This window comes from Poecilia mexicana, unplaced genomic scaffold (genome assembly GCF_051168715.1).
Source record: "Poecilia mexicana isolate PSO_F unplaced genomic scaffold, ASM5116871v1 scaffold_23, whole genome shotgun sequence".
Classification (NCBI taxonomy): domain Eukaryota; kingdom Metazoa; phylum Chordata; class Actinopteri; order Cyprinodontiformes; family Poeciliidae; genus Poecilia; species Poecilia mexicana.
In genome coordinates, this window is record NW_028263392.1 from 5,491,298 (window position 1) to 5,510,496 (window position 19,199).

Sequence of the window (19,199 nt, forward strand, 5' to 3'; positions counted from 1 at the left end):
GGCTCGCTTTCCTAACTCGCTTTTACACTTTCTGATTGCTTATATGGTAAATCAGTGATATTAGACTAGTCAACTGTTGGCAAAAAAAAAAAAAAAAAGTATCCCCAGTCTTTACACTTCCTTGGAAATTGAATTTTCGAAGCATCTAAGTGGATGCGTTTTCGATTACTGTGTTGGCTATAAAGTCTAAAGCAGTGGAAGCTAACATTAATATGGAAGAGAATGTTAGGAATGCTTCGTCGCAAAATCTGTATTCTTAAAGGCATATTCAAGAAATGGTACATAGCTTTATCTACTTGACCAGTTTTCTGGATATATAATTAGCATTTAAAAAAAAAGCTCTATGCATGTCAAACACCATCTTGTATGAACGGCTAAAGAGCATACACAATTTTGGGAACTACTTTTATCAGTTGTTTGCATGTAGAAACCGACCGAGAGACGTTGCATACTCTCCACCAAGCTCTGATGTCAATCCATAACACTGTAGTCATCTGAATGATGTTTTGGGATGGAATAGAAACGTCCTTTATTGGACATCAGTGGAGAATTTCAAATGTGACGGCAGAAAAGTGACAGACGTGGAACCACATGTGCTTCTGTTCTATATCTTGAATAGATTGTATGTTATGTGTTGCATTTGAGTGCATTCATTGTACCTTGTTTAGTTGTTGCTTTAATTATCCCTCCATTGTTGTCTGTACTTGTACCCTGTCATTCCCTTACAATAGCTTTTTTGAGCTCTCTGCCACCTTTGCAACTGTTTACAATCAGTCAGTCCCTTTACATGTTTGCATACCAGCAGTCACTGCCCTCATTGCATATACAATACTACTCACTAAAAGTTAGGGACAGTTGGCTTTTGGGTGAAAATTGGAGAAATGTGAAAAGTTAATGCCAGCGTGACATTTTAGTAGAAACATGCATTTGTGATTTCCTCATTTTAAACAATGTATTGGAACAAAAGCCAACACCAGTGGTGGGTATGTCACGGCAATAAAAATGTAATTGTCTCAATAACGTGTTGTGTGCTCTTGGGCATCAATTACAGTTTCTCAACAACGCCTCATGCTGTCCTCAAGTCGACTCATTGTGTGCTGAGATCCCACTCTTCTCTCAGGGCGGCCCTCAGGTCATTGAGATTCTGGGGTACAGAGTAACAAGCCTCTACCCAGAGTGTTTCTGTGAAAGTTTCATTGTTGTACATCTTCTCTGTCTGTGACTAATCTTAGTAGTGATGACAAGGTTTTCAGGTCATGTCTAAATTCATAAAGCCAAGATTTTGTGTATATCAGTGAAGTGGGTAGGAGAAAGTACTGAGAAATGTTTGCAGTAGTTTGAAGACCAGAAATAAGTCCAACCTTTCTCAGGGTTCTTATAAGCTGTCTGTGGCTGACATGGTCTGTCTGTAATTCACCACAATAATAAATGACTTACTGAGACACAAACTGTAATTCAGAAAAGCAAAAATTATTCCAGCAATCTGACAGATGTTTCAATGTCTGCTCTGGTTCTCCAAAGCAGTCACTGCTCCTCTTTCTCCTAATATTTGGGTCGTGAGCATTGCCAGCTCTACATTAGTGAGTTGTGCTGCCATTGTTGTAAACAATAGTTCTAGTAAACAGAAGCAGCTGAAAGTCTAATGTTAGTTGAAAAGGTGGCTAAAATAATTGCTTATGATGCCAGTGATCCGGCTGAGATGGAATAAAAAGTTAATACAACATTTTCAAAGCTTTTTCTGCTAATATTTTCAAGTTTAGGTGCAATATCTTACAAAAAAATGCATAGTTATCGAGAACAGCATCTCAAAGTTGCATGGATAGATTCTTATTGTTCTCTTGCAAACATCAAATCGCACTGTGACAACAATTTTACAAATGTTCACTTCATAAAGCTGTAAAGTGAAGATGTTAGACAGCTGACTTTAATCCGTGGAACAATTCATTACAGACAGCTGCCCCTGACCTTCTGCTAATGAGAAATTTTTGATTTGAGCGTTTGCAAGTTGGGCCCCGTTATTGTCAAAAACGCTACAATACCAGCAGGTCAAATCTCCATTAATCACTTCTCAGAGCAACTGGTATTACGTTGCGTCGGCTTGAAATGTCTGCGCCGCTCTCCTTATTAAATCTCATCTGACGCAGCCGTGATAACTTATCTCTCAGCTGTCGCGGCTGATGGAGTCAGTTTGTAGGGCTCGATGTCAAAAATGACATTTGTAGCGCAGACGTGCAGACAATACCGCCTGTACACACGGCACTCATTCCCTCATTACTGATGTTTACCAGGCATTGCTATACATCTTCATCAGCTGAGGGTCACCCCTGCTGGATGGCAATTCAGAAGCGAAGCAAAACCCGTTAGTGAAATGAATAAGTGACCTTGCTGACAGCTTTCATAATATGAATTCACAGCAACAGATTAAATAACCAAATGAAAGAAAAGAAAAAAAAACTCTTGAAAACGATTTCGGACTTTGGGTTATTACACCTGACAAGCCCCCCCCCCCCCGCCCCCCTTTTTACTTCAGTGATGGTTTCAGTGTTTCTTCTAGTGTTCTCTTGTGTGCTCTTGCTTCCCTTTTCCATTCATACAGTCATGCATTTCATCCCCTACCTCAGAGGTCACTTATATTTGGTGGCGTAGCGCTCGTCATAGAGCCAAATTTACATTGAATGTTTTCACTTCTGGCGGACGTGGATACCTTATATATCCCTAAGGAAATGTGGAAATAACAAGGGTTTTTATGTTTTTTGGAAAGTTTAAAATTGCAGGGAATAGTGTGTGTAAGTTTAAAAATTAATAATATGTGGCCACTTCCTTTTTGTAGACTGTGATTATGTCATCCTATCAAATAAGTTAAGATAATACTTAATCAATTTAATGTCAGAAGACAAATAATTGGGTTTAAGATTAAGATTACTAAAAAAATATATATATCTTGGAGCACCTCACAGATGAACTCCTCCTTATGATTACTTTTAAAACTGGCATTAATTAACTCCACCTAAAAGGATTTTTCAGTTGGATTTAGCATTGTGGCTAAAACAGCTATAACATTTAGTCTTCCCACTTAAAATATCTTTTTGTGTCTCTTTCTACCTGAAAATGAACAAGACCTAAATTCCCGTTTCTTTTCAACATCTTCTTGTCTCTTACAAAGCACTAGAAGGACACAAGTTTTGTTAAGCTAATTCAGTAACTCAGCACTCAACTGGTTGAAGGCTAATGATTCTATTTTCCCACTCAAACTGGAATGATGGTAATTTTGTTTAATTGAAAATGCTTTGTACCAGCAGAGATTAAACGGCATGTGAGTAGGAAGAACAACAGTTTATCCCAGACGTTCATGGTTCACAGCAATACAATTTTCAAACAGTTATTTCAACAAATTTGGGATTTAAGTGGAAGGACTGAATACAAACCACATCAGAAAGACTAGCTGAGCACCCTACATACATCTGGCCTTTTTATTTTTCAAATTGAGTAATGTATCTAGGACAGGGTGGCACGCTAGGGCTGGTGTTACAGACCCCTGCTCTATAGGAAATTAATATGAGACCATTATGGACCCCATGGAGGCCCATTTCTCAGCCAATTTGCTAATCATGTACTGTAAATGTTGACTGTGATTACAAGCCGTTTGCCTAAAAGCATTTGGAACCTGAACAGAGGTTATATTTAAGGATATTAAAGGATCCTGGGGAAAAAAGAGCAATCTGAAGTCGACCCTTTGATTTGATGACCTGATCTGTAAAGCACAACAATGTTACTCTTCTAAACACAGGATTATCTTCAAGTAGGGCGTGTTTGCTCTGATGCCTTCAGTGCAGAAAAGGGTTTGTCTCTCCGTGAGCAGCTAGCCTTAAGGCACCGCCAAGTAATTCAACCTCAAGTAGCATCTCAGCGAAATGCTCTCAACAATAATAATGCTTCATGTTGGTGTCAGTTTAAAGCTCTTTCCGTACTCTGCTGACACAATGCACTTGATACATGTATTATTCGGCCAAGTAGTTTTTGAGAGGGTGTGCATATTTAACAGATTGATTGCGATATACATATTGTTTATGGCGAAGAGATAATGGCTTTGAGTTTCACTCTCACTAATCATTTGCATTCAGGGTGATGAAAGAAGTTGAAGGTGCCCTTAGATTGAATTTATAGGTAGTTAGGCGAAGACTATTCCCTTAGACTGTGTAAGAAAGCCATCATGATGAAAGAGTTTCAAGTATACATGATGCATACTTCACCACACAACAAACAGTGCCTGGGAAAAGTCTACCCTTTGAAGGATTTCACATTACAGCCTCTGATTTTCTAGTATTTTCTTCAAAATGTTTGTGATAGACCACAAACAAAGGGCAATGGAAACGCTCTAATTTTGACAAAACTCACATTTTTCGATAGGTTTTCACGCTGGGATGAGATGGTGCTTCAGATGTATCGTAATTGGAATATTTCACAAAACTGCAATAGAAACACTTGTTTCACATCACACAAGTTGTCATCACTAACCGGTTATTACTACTGGCAGAAAAGACGACGACAGGAAGTGTTCGGAGGATGATGACACGCCATGTTTTTAATGACTAATAGCTTGTAGAAACTTAGTCATGTGCAATTTGAATTGCATTTCTAAATCTAATTGCAAAATTCTGTTAGCAGAATGTCGTCAAAGTTTTGTGTACATCTGTAATGGAAACGGCTGTATAGTTGTCTGTCCTTGCCTGGCTTGCCAATTTAGGTGACTGGTCATGCATAATGTGAAGATTTATCAAAAATCCATACTTTTTCAAACTGAAATGTCTAAACATCTGTTGCATTTTTTAAATTTTCTAAGCAAAATACATTTACTGTAATTCTCAACTAGTTGGATAGAAAAACAGCAAAAACCAGAGACTATAAAAAAGATGGCCGGATGGATAAATGCATGGTTGGATGACTGAATGAAAGGATGGATGAAAAAAATGGATGGAAGTGCTTCGTGGACGTACGTGTGAAGACTTTTTCAAGGTGGAGTAGTTGTCTTATTGCATTTTGTTCACCCTTCGTCGTCACTTAAGTCCTCGCCTCTTACTTAATGTCTTTTTTGTGTTTGTATTAAATATTTAACCTATCCCATATACACAAGGCTGTAGTCAAATATGTTTTCTTTAGAAACTTTCTTATTATCCCAAAAAGCACCTCATTATACCACATACAGTACATAATGACCCTTGAATTCACTTTCTCTAATGGGTTTTTGCCCTGCAGCCGTAATTTTCATGAACCCTGTTGAGCTTTTGTAGAGCAAAAATGATCATGTTTGTTTACAATGAAACCTCTGTGGGGAGCTTTAATGTCGCAGAACTTATGAGGAATTCTTTTCATACTTTGTGTTATCACACGTTGTTCTGTTGCGATGAGGTCTGAAGGTTATGTGATGTAATAGAGGCAAAGTTTTACTGTGAACTTGTAGTCTGACAACATTCCACATATTGCATTTTTTCCCCCTTTCCAGCTCCTGAAAAAGTGGCTTAAGGAGCATGAGATATGATTTTCATACATGGATTAGCTGCTACAGAGTGCAAATCTCAACCCCATTGAGAATCTATGTGACGTTCTGGAGATGGATTTGCACAGTGGTCTAAACAATGTAGGGTTTTTTTCTTAGTTTTGAAATGAAGGCGGTTATTCACTATTAAAAGACAAAAACGTGTTATCTAACGTACCCCAAGTCTTTTGTTGTGATTAAAGCAGACTTCTTTTTTTTTCTTGTTTCCTGTTGGTATCTTGACAGACTTTGACAAAGTAGAGATGATTTCAGGTTCCGTACAGTCTACCAGAATGTTATCTTTTCATTTTATGCACACTGCCTGCAGTGAGACAAAGACCGGCAGAATAAAGGCTTAGGGCCCAAACTCGTGGCAATCTCCAGACGGTTACAAAAGAAGCAGGCGGTGAAAGGAGCAGTGCGGTGCAACACTTCTGAATGTTTTATTGGATATGAAGAAAGGGGCACAAAATTTTCACTGTTTTCTTTGCCATTTTATGGCTTTAAAAATCATTGGTTCCCTGCAAACACCAGCTGAACATATAAAAAATAGGTTCAACGGGGTGGCTGCGGAATAAATCGTTTTCATGGAGGATTTTGAATGTGAGACTATTGCTCTGTATGAATTATTCATTTACTATTTCCTCACTTTATTTGACCACCAGACCTAAGGTCTCTATTAGTCCTGTGTGAAACAAGTATTTGTTAATGCTTAAGCAATAAATAAAACCCCTTTATACAGAACTTGGAAAAGGTCACAGATTTGTATAATTACTGCTCATAAATCTTTAGGTGTTTGTTGAAAGTCAACTTTCTTGGGGCTGAGAACTGCTGATATTATACAGTTTTTTTTTTCTTTCTCAGAAATGTAAAATGGAAGAATGAAAACTAGTGTTTAAATTACGGATTTAAACTTCTTGAAATGTATCATTAACTACTGGTCCTATCAAAAAGAGGTTACTGGTAAGTGTTCAAACACTTACCAGTAACCTTTATGGGAGGACTTTGCATATTCTCTCTGTACCTGTTGCTTGGTTATGTTATTTCTGTGAAAAATTTTGAAGAAAACAGAGGCCATAAACCCTCCTAAATACAATTTGTGACGGTTGATTTTATTTAACTGACTTTATTTACCTGAATCGGCTTTCTCCATGTTGTTTCTCCGTCTGGCTATTTTTCCCATTTCTCTTCCTGTCATTCCTCGTATTCCTCAATTGTCTCTTTACCTCATTGCTCTTCATCTCCTTTCTTCCTCGCTACTCCTCCACCTGGCATCCCTTTATTTCCTCCTACCCACTCATGTTTCCCGTTTTTCTCCACCTTTCCATCATCCCTCCAATGTTTTTGCATCAGTCTCCCTGAAGTCACCCTCCTTATCCTAATTGCTGCCTCTCCATGCAGACTTCCGCCTGTCATTTCTCCTTTAACCGTTCTTCCTCTGTCTCCTTCTGCAGCTGGGATTGTTCGAAAAAGGCAGTGGTGTGAGATGGTTCCGTGTTTGGAGGACGAAGGCTGTGACCTGTTAGTCAATAAATCTGGATGGACTTGTACACAGCCAGGAGGCCGAGTCAAAACCACCACGGTGAGTTTGGAGGCCGGTTGAGCTCACGCACAAACCAGTTCTCATAAAAACATAAATTCCAATAGATCCGTTTTATGTATTTTACTTGAATAATAATAACAATGATTGAACAGTTATTTTTCTTGCCAAACAAGCTAGCAAGAGGTCATGTTTCAAATACAGCAGTCATTCACTGCTTCCCAATCAAAGTACTGAGTGCACACTCACATACTTTATAGTAGGTGGATATTTCCCAATATATTTATGTGACGTATGGAAAATGACTTAAATGTCCGTAGCTGACCTGATTTGCCAATGAGAGCGTTAATCGTTGAGCAGCAGTCACTAATATTCCTCCCAAAGAATTTGCGTTCTCTCCTGCCATCTTTTTAAACCCCACAAACTCTTTGTGCTTTGTTTACTTCCTCATCAGCGGCAATTAGTTTAAATTAGAGACTCTTAATGGTAATGATGGCAGCAGATGGGAAGCTGCAGCTTGTGTTGGTTAAAACTCCTCCCATCCATTCATCCACACCTTATATCCACTGAGCTGAGCCTCTTCCTCCTCCGTTCTTCACTTCTCTTCCTCCTCACCCTTCACAAACTTGCATCACACTCTCTCATTCAGCAGCTTCGTTATTACAGGGGTCCAAACTGTCACTTGTCTGTCTGTCTCTACTGTGGCAATTTAGGAAATCTCTTTAAATGTGACTCGGCAACAAAAACCACAGCAAGCGGCTGCTTTTCATGCATTTGTCAACGGGGCATCATTAATGCATCTGTCATGATTTGGTAACCATCAGTGTTTATGTCTTTCTGCTGACATGCACACACACACACACACACACACACACACACACACACACACACACACACGCACACACATGCTCCAACATGCACATTAGCACAGAAGACTTGATATGGTAATCATAGGAGCCAACTAAAATCCCGTACATGAATATAAATTGCAGTGCTGAGCAATGACACAAAACAGAAAATGAGCCTGCCTGTGGACACGTTACCTACGATGTAGTTTATTATCAGAGCTCTCACACTCATTTGTTAGACGCGGCCGTCCCCAGGGCCGTCTCGAGTTATTTACAGATTCACAAGGTGTGGATTCTTTTTAGTGATGTCAAACCATAAAAAAAATAATAAAAAGAAAAAAAAAAGATATTGTCATTTGAATGGCAGCAACATTGGCAGTAAAACAACCCTAAAAAGCTTCAGAAAATTGTCCCCAAACTTCATTACTTGAGGGTGTTCATTTCCGTTCCTGTGCAGTAATCCCACTTTCCCCTAGCCTAGCATCAGCTGTCAACAGGTATGACAGAGGAAGTGTGCCGACAAAAGTGACCTGTTGTATGGCTTACCTAGCTATAAATATATATTTTAGTTTTCAGCTTGTGCACTGTTTTCCTGTAAAGCTGTGAGCTTCTGTCTTGTAAAGGTTTGTCATGGAGTTGTCTGTGAACCCTATAGTGGAATTAAGCCATGTCTAAATTGTAGCTGGAGGGACTATGTTTCTCAACTTGTGATATATTTTTATAAAATATAAAATCTGTCTTGTATGTATTCACTGATTATATAAATATGCATTTAAATTAAATCAAAATTATAATTGGTGTTGGTGTGTGCAGAGGATTATAAGCAAGAAAAGTTGTAAAAAGACAAAGAACGGCTCTCGCTAACAGACTCCAGTCCTGTAGTTGAAGATGAAGGGTCGTTCATGAACTACCCCACAGTCTGACCCCACATAAGCAGAAGATAATAAACAATGTTTTCTTTTTGCTTGAAGAATTTAGTTAATTTAGTTTAGGTGTTACAGCTACTAAATGCAGTTAGTCGGCACGGCGCGTAGCGCTGCTCAAACCCACCTGGTCACCATCACAGCGCTCTGAGTACAGCTGCAATGTCTGGGTGCCGATGACCTGCTACATATAATAATTATGTTCTATAAACAATAAAAATTCTGAACTCACCCCATTAGAAACTGAAGAATGTTCCTGCAGATATAAGTGCTCCCCATCATATAAGTGGTCATGGTATTATTTCTTTTCACCAGTACCTTTCTAGTGGATCTTGTCATATTAGAACACAAAGTTTAGCATTTTAAAATCTCAGGAACTGCTATTTAAAGTATGTGGGAGTTTATCCAACAAGTGTATTTTGCAAAAAAAAATCTCTATTTCCTTGGAAATGTGTGTGTGTGTGTGTGTATGTATATATATATCTATATATATATAGATATATATAATATTTTTTTTTCCCCTTTAGCGACTTGTTCCTGGTGTTGCCATGGTGCATCTGTATGCACAACTTAACGTGTGTGTGTGTGTTAACAGTGTGGATTGTGCAAAAGATGGGCTGAAATGGATCAAATGCATGTGTGCTATGCACTGATTGCTCCAAGTATGCGAGTGTAAGGTTTGCATATTCATGACATGTATCTCCGCTTTACAGCAGAGAGGGGCCCTGTAAGCTTTGCCCTACATGCACACTTCACATCCCGCTCGAGGTGTCAGTCAGTGTAACTCTCAGCCGCTTACGCTGACAATATGCAGAAAGTGACAGGTATTGCTTGCTTGCTTCATTGGCTACTTTAAACTTGGTGACAGCTAGTCAAATGGCTGGACAGCTAGGAGCACTCATCTGTTCCACTGGCTGTGTGTATGTGTGCATGTGCATGGGTGTGTGCATGTGATGGAGGAGTGTAAATGTGTGTAAGCAGCTCTCACTGTCAAGGAGTCTCTGAACTGGTTTTATATCATAAATATGCATTAGAACATAATGTATTATGTAACATAACATATATGATATTAGTTATGTCCTCACATTCAGTTGGTTGCAAAGTTAATCCATTTTTTTATGGTATGAAAACCTTGGGTAAAAATATCGTGGTTCTACAGTATTCACATAGAATAAAAAAAAAATCATACCATGATGTGTTCCTTGATTTGAAGCTGTTCATTCTTTATTTTATTTATATATTTTGTTTTTGCATTTTAATGGCAACTAAAATGATTAGTGTGGAAAAAACTGTAAAATTGTTTTATATGTTAAATAATGTTTTATATATGTGTGTGTGTGTGTATGTGTATATATATATATATATATATATATATATATATATATATATATATATATATATATATATATATACATATATTAGAAAAACATGAAGGGAAATTACAACTGGCATGGACTACTGTGAAATTCTCATGCTATTTAAATTTTGACTGAAAATGTCCACTTTTTCTAAGATTTTGGTATTTACATAAACTAGAAATAAACATTTAGTAAGAACTTTAAATGAGAAAGCAACGATTTTTCCCACTGTAGCATTATACATTGATTATTCTTGTGGTTACATTAATCTTATCTAACCATTTTGAGGTGGTGCCAGAGGTAATAAAGACACACACACACACACACACACACAGACTTAAGGGCCGTTTAGAGTCTATATAAACCAACATGCATATTTTTGACCTGTTGGAAGAAGCCAGAGAATGTGTGAATGCATGAGGGGAAGATGTAAATGAAACCTCGGATGCAACAATCCTAACTGTGCCGTATAATTTATTTCATTTAGTCAACCTCATTTAGAGTGAACGGTGGACCACGTTTGGTTTTGACACCAATTACTGTCAGCTGTTTTCGCAATCAGAAATATTTCTAAGTCGACAAATGTATCTTTCTTTTATGTCCTGGAAAAGTGTAGTAGCTTTTTATCAGTTGGCCAAACAACAGTGCGGAAGAACAGGCGAGGAAGGGGGAAAGGTTTTTCCTGATCTTGTTAGTCAAAATAAACTCTGGCCACCTCAACGTCCAACATCTCATTAAAAGTGTGTCAACCCGTAGGGACAGTGGGAAGGAAACTCACAGGGGTTTGAATTTGTAAAACCTGGCGTAGCTTGATACCAGAAAGTACTCAGTGCCTGACTTTGAAGCATAACAAGCTGATATTAGATTGTTCCTTCTTCATCTGTTTTGGTTGCCAGCACACAGTCAGCAACTTTACACTCATAGCTTGCCAATTGTAGTTCAATAAGTATATTACCTTAATAAGGGGCTGGTAGTGGATGGTGCTCCTTTATATTGTCTGTTTCTCTCATGATTACAAATATTTTTAAATACCCAAAAGGTAAAGCTCAAAACTGTGTAGTAGTAGCTTGTAATAAAACCTTAAAAACATCTGAATTAATTTTTAGATAACATAGATTCCTTAAAAAATGTTTACTTAGACTTCATTTGAGGTTTTTACTCAAGGGAGACTCTTCACTTTTCCTCACTTGAACCTTTGAAAGAATAGCCCCTTCTCTGAGGGCTTTCAAACTGGAACCAAAGCCCACTGCCCGTCTTATTTAGGAATAACTCCCGGCTGTTTGCGGTCCACTGAGCATGTCCGACCTGTCCGTCAGGTGTTTCGGCAAAGAAACATCAGTGCTGACAAACAGACACATCCCGTGGGGCATTTGACTAAGCCGAGTTAATTTGACTCAGCCCCATAACCCCATAAAGAGCTATTCTGGACAAATGTCAGGAAGTACTGTGTGTGTATATATACACGTGTATTTGTTTATATTACCCTAGTAAGGCTCTTTTGTGAGATTTCACTAAGTTGCAGAAGACCTATGTGCATCACGGGGACCAAAACCTGGTAACAGTGAAGAGGTTTAGAGCAGTCTTTCTCAAACTGTTGGTCTGTGGGCGCCCCCTAGTCGTCCACAATGTACTGCGTGTATACAATAGTTTGTTTGAGACACTGTGCTTACCAACTGATTGTGTTTAAAAATAATAATGGAGCTTAAGATCTGGCCATTCAAATGAAGAGCCGGTGGAGAGAAAACAGTGCCAGGATTATTTTTATGATTGGAGCAATCCATGTCTGGAGGGATATTTTTCAGTTTCTTGGGGTTTATTACAAAACTTGTGACTTTAGGATACAAATACAACATACTGCACACCACCAGGACACAGATCTAGGTCTAGGTCTGCCCAGCTTAGGGCTGCACTGATGCAGCTGCGCTGACGAGGCGGTGAGCAGCGCTGCGCCCCACGCTGACCAACTGCATTTGTACAACACCTAAAATAAAATAAAAAAATATTTACATTGAGCTGAAAGAAAGCAAAGTTTAGAATCCACACTTTAGACTTGTTCATAGTAATGTCATGGCCAGTCAAATTTACAAAACATCACCACACTTCTCATTAGGATGAACTAAGAAAACAATAAGTGTGTTGAGACTAATATTTTTAGTTCATCTTGCATATATTAAGATGCTGTGCTTTTCCGGGGCAATTTCAAGTTAGGTGGTCTGTTAGCGTTTGTTAAATGGGTTAAATGGTCCTCAGCCTGGAAAAGTTTGACCAACACTGGTTTAGAGGTATTGGATGAGGTTATGGTCAGGTGTAAGGTTAGGTTTAGTCATAAATGTAGTAACTAAAATCAATTAAAGTCAATAGGAAGTCCTAATATGATTAGATATTAATTGTGTGTGCATCTGTGTGTGTCTATTGGTCAGTTTTCTATGAAGTGTTGCTGTCTCTGTTGAACAGGAGGCAATTGTTCTTTAGGATGACACTGCTAACCTCTTCTTCTCTAAGCTGGATTTGAGTTGCAAGACAGATTAGATATATGCGCCTGTCCTCCCTCAACCTACAGAATGTCACTCTGCAGCTTTTGTTTTGCGTGTTTCAGGATAAAAATAACTTCCCCTCCAACTTGCTTTCTCCTCACTTGACTCCTTTTGATTTTCTTCCCCCTCCTCCAACTCTTTTTTTTTTTCTTCTCACCTGTCTGTACTTCTGCCGTTTCCCTCGTGATGCATTTATCTTGTGCTGACCCTGCTTTGAGGAGCACACAGCTACGGCTGTCAATAAAGAAACGCCGTATAGATTTCTCCAAGGCCAGCTCCAGATGAAACATAGAAAGATTGATGTATGCATGGCTTATGGCTGACTGAGGTTTGGAATGAGGTTACGTTCAGTAGCGGGACTCGATGACGGCAGCCACGAAAGGGCAAAACCCACCAAGAACATAATTTGTAGTCCTCCGATAACTTTCTATTTTAAATAACTGGGCATGCAGTAACAAAAGTAGCTCAGATTAATGCATGTGGTAACAATAACAAATGTGGTAAGAGCCTCTAAACGGATTATCTTGGAGCACATTTTGAGCTAAATAATAAAATACAGAGACGCAAATGTATTTTGTCACAACAGCCAGCGAATATTCCAGGTTTATGTTGTTTTTGAAATTTTAAATCTGGCATAAAAAAAAGAAAACATACCACTAGAATTTGATTTCGGCTTTATTGAGCATTATTTAGCATGGAGGATGGGCTTTTATTTATTAAATAAGAATTATTTATTAAATAACATGAAGATAAAAAAATATGTCAAAACTAAGTCTATTCTTACAAGACATAGGGGGATATAACACACAATACAAGGTCAACTAGGTCTTTCTTTTCATAAAAATAAAATAGAAACTAAAATCTGATCAAAGTAAGGTTTGAAAAACTAGTTTTTTATAAATGTCCTGATTTATAAGTGTGTGGTTAATCCTGTCGCAAGAATAAATCTATTAAACGGATAATACATATTAAAAAACTCGAGAATTTTCATTCATATGATTTATTGTTTTCTCTTTTGTGTCTCTTTCCAACAAAAACCAGATAATAAAAGGCTTCAGTCTATTTCATGAGTCTCAACTAGACCTTTTGTTTTGAAGGACAATTTTGTTTAGAGACGTCATCATTTATTTTATTTGTTGTTTGCCGTTTTGTTTATTTATTTTGGATATTTAAATAGCCTTCCAGCTCCGAAGTTAAATGTTCATTAGAATTTAAAGTTTGTTGATCTTTCAGAAAGTATTTTGAAGCAGCTATTTTTTTCTGTCCAAATTAATAAATGTTTAATTCCCAATCATACAACCATCCATTTGATCAGTAAAATGGATAGCAAGTACAAATTGTGCTGCTTGTACATTTTGTACAGCAGCAGACTAAAAGAAGTGAGGTAATACAAATGGGAAAATAACTATAATGCATCAGGTTTGTGCCGGGGTGCATCAAAGGAAGTGTGAGGTTGGTTTTTTCAAACCAAACCTTGTCACCGATTCATCGTTCACTGTGGCCTGCCCTTGAGGTGCAAATGTAATCTGATTTGATTTCCTCACCCACCACGGCCACCTGGTGAGCATAATCATCCCTAGATGCGCTTCCTTTTTCAGTCGGAGCTGAAGGACTTCAAACCTTTATTATTCCAATGCCTCCTGTGGCTCTAAATGGAAGAGTAGACGTTAAGATACTTTAAAAAAAAAAAAGTGTTTTGTATGTTTTTTGATGGCTTGAATACCTTTAATTTAAAATTCATAACATTCACAGGAAATGATTAAAATGTCGTTTTTTGTTTTGTTTTTTTTACATAAAGATCTCTGGATTTTATTTTATTTTTTCCTTAAACGAATCTCCTTTTTTAAATAAAGCCTCCTGTGGATACATTTGTACACAGCCTGTCCTAAAACAACAACAACAAAATCAGGTGCACAAAATTGCATCAGTTTTTAATTTAAATAAAAAAGTTTCTTTAGTCAGACTCTGATCAGCAACCCAAGAGTGACAGCACATCAACGTTCAAAAGCTCAACAGTTTACGCTGCTTTAGATCTGACATCCTTGGAAGTGTCTCTCTCAGCCACTCTTTCCCCCACCATGCTGCTTCTCTCTCCGTGCTTCACAAAAGGCCCACAGATCACCTGAGGGGATTCTGCTTTTCTCCCTTTACGCCGTTCTCACTTTTTTTCCCCTTCCCTTCCTCTCTGAGCTCTCGCTCCCCTCATGCATGCCGACTGCAATAGCTCTCTGCACCGTTTGATCTGCCAGTCTGAAATGATGGAGGGCACAACACAGTGCTGCTCATCTCTGGAGAGAGTGTGGCTGAGACGGCGACGTATAGCAGAAGACGACATACTCTTCCGTTTAAACACAGCGTCTTCCTAAAGCAGCCAACGCAACAGTACACTGGGGGATTATGTGTGCAATTTCAGGCTATATAGCACTGTGAAAAAACATGATCCTATATGAAAAGTACAAATATGTTTTTTTAAAGATGGAAAACGTATGTTAACATTGTCAAAGGAAAGTAAATGTTCTGTTTTTTTAAGGTATTTAAGGTTGTTTTGGGCACACTTATCTTCTCACAATGATTTCTGTTTTGCTCTGATAAATAATGACATGGCTCCTTAACACACGTTCTTTGTTTAATTTATATTATATATATTCACAAAAACAAGGTGAACTGGAAAATAGCAGAGTCCATGTTAAGTCTGAGTAATAATATTATGGCTTCATGCTATCACAATTAGCTTTTTAGCTTAAAAAATCCATGAGCGTTTATTGAAGCCATTTATTTTTACAGTTTCTGCTCTGTCTGGACAATTATGTAATTTTCTGCAGTGTTTCCATATTTTTATAAGCATGGAGAAAGAAAGTAGTTTTGAAAACTACCTGTAGTCCAAGACTTTATTCCATATCCCATCCTAAATGTTGTCTTTCCTTTTTTCTTCCCTCTTTTATTCTTTCCTTCCGTTTTTCCTTCCTGTTTCTGGACTTTTTCTTTTCCCATCCTGCCTTGTGTCTTTGGGTTCCTACACTATAACTATGGGTTTAATTTTTTTTTTCTCCAAGAGTAAAACTTTTTCCAAACAGCCAGCTTTATCTTGAGGGAAAAGTGGAGCATTACATCCTTCTGTCAGTCAGTCGTTCTCTGGGCTCTTTAAAAGGACTTGAAAAAATCTGACATAAAAATGGGTAAAATTAAAAAAAAAAAAAACTATATTTCAAACATCACTATACCTTTTTGTATAACTTTCAGTAAAGCAGCAAAAGCCTATCAGGTAGCTAAATGAAAAAAAAAATAAATGCACTTCCCATTATAAAGACTGCTGCAGTCGTCACAGTTTTGTGTTTTTTACTCAAAGCAAACGTCACAACGTGACATTTTTAATACAGGAAGGACATTAGCAAACACTGTAATAATCCTCTGACTGGTTCTTAATCATATGTTCCATTAGGCTGCTTCTGACTGTCAGTTTTTTAGGATGTAAACAGCGTGCTGGAGCAGAAAGTGGCACCTACTGAGAGAAAGATGGTGATTACAGTAATCAAGACTTTTTCAGCGAGGAAAGCAGAAGACAGAAATTAGGAAACAAGATGAACTGTCACACTCTAACTCAGACGAGTGAGGAGAAGATATTTTAATATTTGATAATGTATGAGCTCATGAGTTGGCATATGCATATTTCATAGACTTTCAAGATGCCATGTGGGAGGAAGAGGACACTCGTGTGTGCATAATATGCACTGAGCTGAGGACTGTTATTTATTTTTTTTATCCCTGCATAAAGGTGCAATATTGTGTAAAATCAATATTTTTGAGCTTTACATTATCAAAAACATACCTTGAGTGTCTGTTTGAGAAATCCTGCAATAATATCCCGTTGAAACCATTCAAAATCAATCAATCAATCAAATTTTATTTGTATAGCACATTTCAGCAGCAAGGCATTTCAAAGTGCTTTACATAATTAAAATAAAAACAGCATGTAATAAACAGTGAGAGATTTAAAAAACAAACGTAAATGGTGAGAGAGACAAATAAAAAGCTGTAGAACTTTAGTTGAGACGCCGTCAACTGGGACTCCAACCCTTTGGACTTCAGTCAAAACGCCGTTTGACAAGGACTCTAACCTTTCCATTAACCTAACAAGTAAGCTGTGCAAAATGCCTGGGTTGACCTAGCTCCGCCTTCGAGGACGCAGCTCCTCCTCCCAGCTGCAGCTTCCGAGCTTCTGCCTCACATAGCTCTCCTTCCCCCACTCTGCTCCTTCAGACTAGCCAGCACCAATTAGCAAACACCTGGTGGAACTGCACATCTTTGAGCTCATTGTACGAGCTACTTCTCAGTCAACGCTGGTAAAAACATTACTAAAGGGTTAATGGAGGAACCATGTTCTGATGACTTCCTGAAGAAGGACTTTTTGAAAGATCAGGGGGTTTTAAAGAGACAAAAACCCAATTTCTCTGTCTCCTATTATTTACTGCCCCTTTAAATATCGTGTCTAGAAAAAAAAGTTTTTAATCTGATCTGAAAAAAAAAATCTCCTTAGGCTTGGTTTTGTTAGAAAGTGTTGAACGCCCCCACTTACAGCCCGTTTCCTCCACTCTTTGACTTTGTGGATCCTGTTCAGACTGGGCCTGATGGGATCTTCCCCAGCCCCTCCACCACCCTCCATCACCATGCAGCCTCCCCCCCACAGTGGTTGTGGGTCGGTACCAGGCTTGGTAATTGATCCCTCTGGGCCCTGCAGATGGATCCAGCTGAGGGCTGAACAGGCTCACCACTAAGCAGACAGCTGCTCAGGCGGGCCCCCATACAGGCTGATAGAAAGGGAGAAAGATAAAGAAACACTGTTGCCGCTAACGGTTAGCCCCGTCTGCCGGCATCCCGTTCTGCAGTGAGCAAACTCAGCACTTTGCTTTGTCTTGAAGCGAACAAGTTCCCTCCATTTTTGGGGAGGTGTTAACAGGGAGTGAAGCAAGAGGAAGGGACATGGTAAAGTCCATCTTTTAAAGTTCTTATCAGCAAACTAAGCGCCTGCGGGAATAATCTGCTAAGTAAGCTTAAATTTAAGCTTCTTCTGTGCAGCGAGTGGAAAAGTCCACTTTTGTGTTTCAGCCAAGTGTCCACATTGCTTTGCTCTACCGCTTTAACAACTTCAGGATGGATGAGAAGAAAGTGGCTTTACAAGCATCGATTGATGTGGAGTTTATGTTGAGAAAAGAACTTTTGAGAGTTGAAACATAATTCAACATGTCAGAATGTCGGCGCTGCAGTTTTTGTCGTAACTGCAGCGCCGTTACGACGATAAAATGTTACTATTTATCTAAATGTTGTATTTAACCTCTATTTAAAGCCTTTCTGTTTCTGAGATTGAAAATGAATAATGGCTCAAGAAAGGCAAGCAGTGTTTCTTTGGCTTGCACCAGTCTTACACAGCTTAATTCAAATAGAGGTAATAAAAATCCTATTGGCAACAAAAAATAAATGAAAAGAGCAATAAATTAATACATTTACGCATTGTGTTAAAATACTGCTTTATAAACAAGTAAAGGCCTTTTTTTTTTCTTGATTTAAGTGAGTTGACAGTTTCCGAACATCTCAGGTTTCCAGGGAGTTGGTTCCATTTTGCGAGAGCAGCACCTGATTGATTTTCCATAAATCTGTAATGACACAAATACAATAATAAAAGAATCCTCTAGTTTTTCATGTGCTCTGCTCTGACAGGAAACCCTAATGTGATCATGAGTTTTAAGGCAAGGATGTTACAGTTGAGTTCTGCATTCATATCCACACCAAGTGTTTTGCATTCTTACTGGACTTTAAAGGATTTTAACAAAGAAATTTTTTTTTTTTACCAATTTCATGTCAGTCCATCTCTATGTGCTATTGACTCTTGTTTAGTGTCGTTTATTGGATTAGATTGAAGTGTGAGAAAAAAATCATTAACTTTCCTATCCTTTCTACTCCCAAATTCTGGAGGTATCTCCGATAAACAGAAACAACATAGAACATACTTTCTCTAATTCTAATCTTTCTACAGTAACTCCATAGCTGTTTCAAGAATAACAATCGTTTCCTTTTGAATGCTGCATATCAACATTTTAACAATGCCAGAGCTGCACTATTTGACCATTCTTACACCAACACAAGCCCAGAACAACCTGTAAATTAAAAGTTTCCCTTCTAGATAAGTTGGTAGTGGTGGTGTTGATGGGGGATGAGACTGTCTAAATTTGAGAATAAATAACCTCTTGGACTTGATAACCATCGCCCCCTTCCCCTCTTCCTCTCTTCCTTCAGGCTCTATGACGCGACAAGAGTTCCCCTCGACATTCTTGCACTATGGAGAGCATTGATGACCCCTTGACAGACAGCCAAAACCCACCAACTAACACCACCACCACCCACCAACACAACAGCAACTCCACCCTAACCCTGGTCGCAGAGCACCAAGGGCTTCTTTGACGCTGCAAGG

At 38.4% G+C, this 19,199-nt stretch overlaps 1 non-coding gene across 1 annotated transcript in view; it reads left to right on the forward strand.

Moving 5' to 3' along the window:
• The window catches only part of tafa5a (TAFA chemokine like family member 5a), a 69,998-nt gene that overhangs the window by 41,102 nt on the left and 9,697 nt on the right, over positions 1-19,199 (forward strand). Inside the window, exons 3-4 of the transcript XR_015762102.1 lie at positions 6,988-7,115; positions 19,025-19,198. This is a non-coding gene — a transcript (TAFA chemokine like family member 5a). The remainder of the gene's footprint in view (positions 1-6,987; positions 7,116-19,024; position 19,199) is intronic.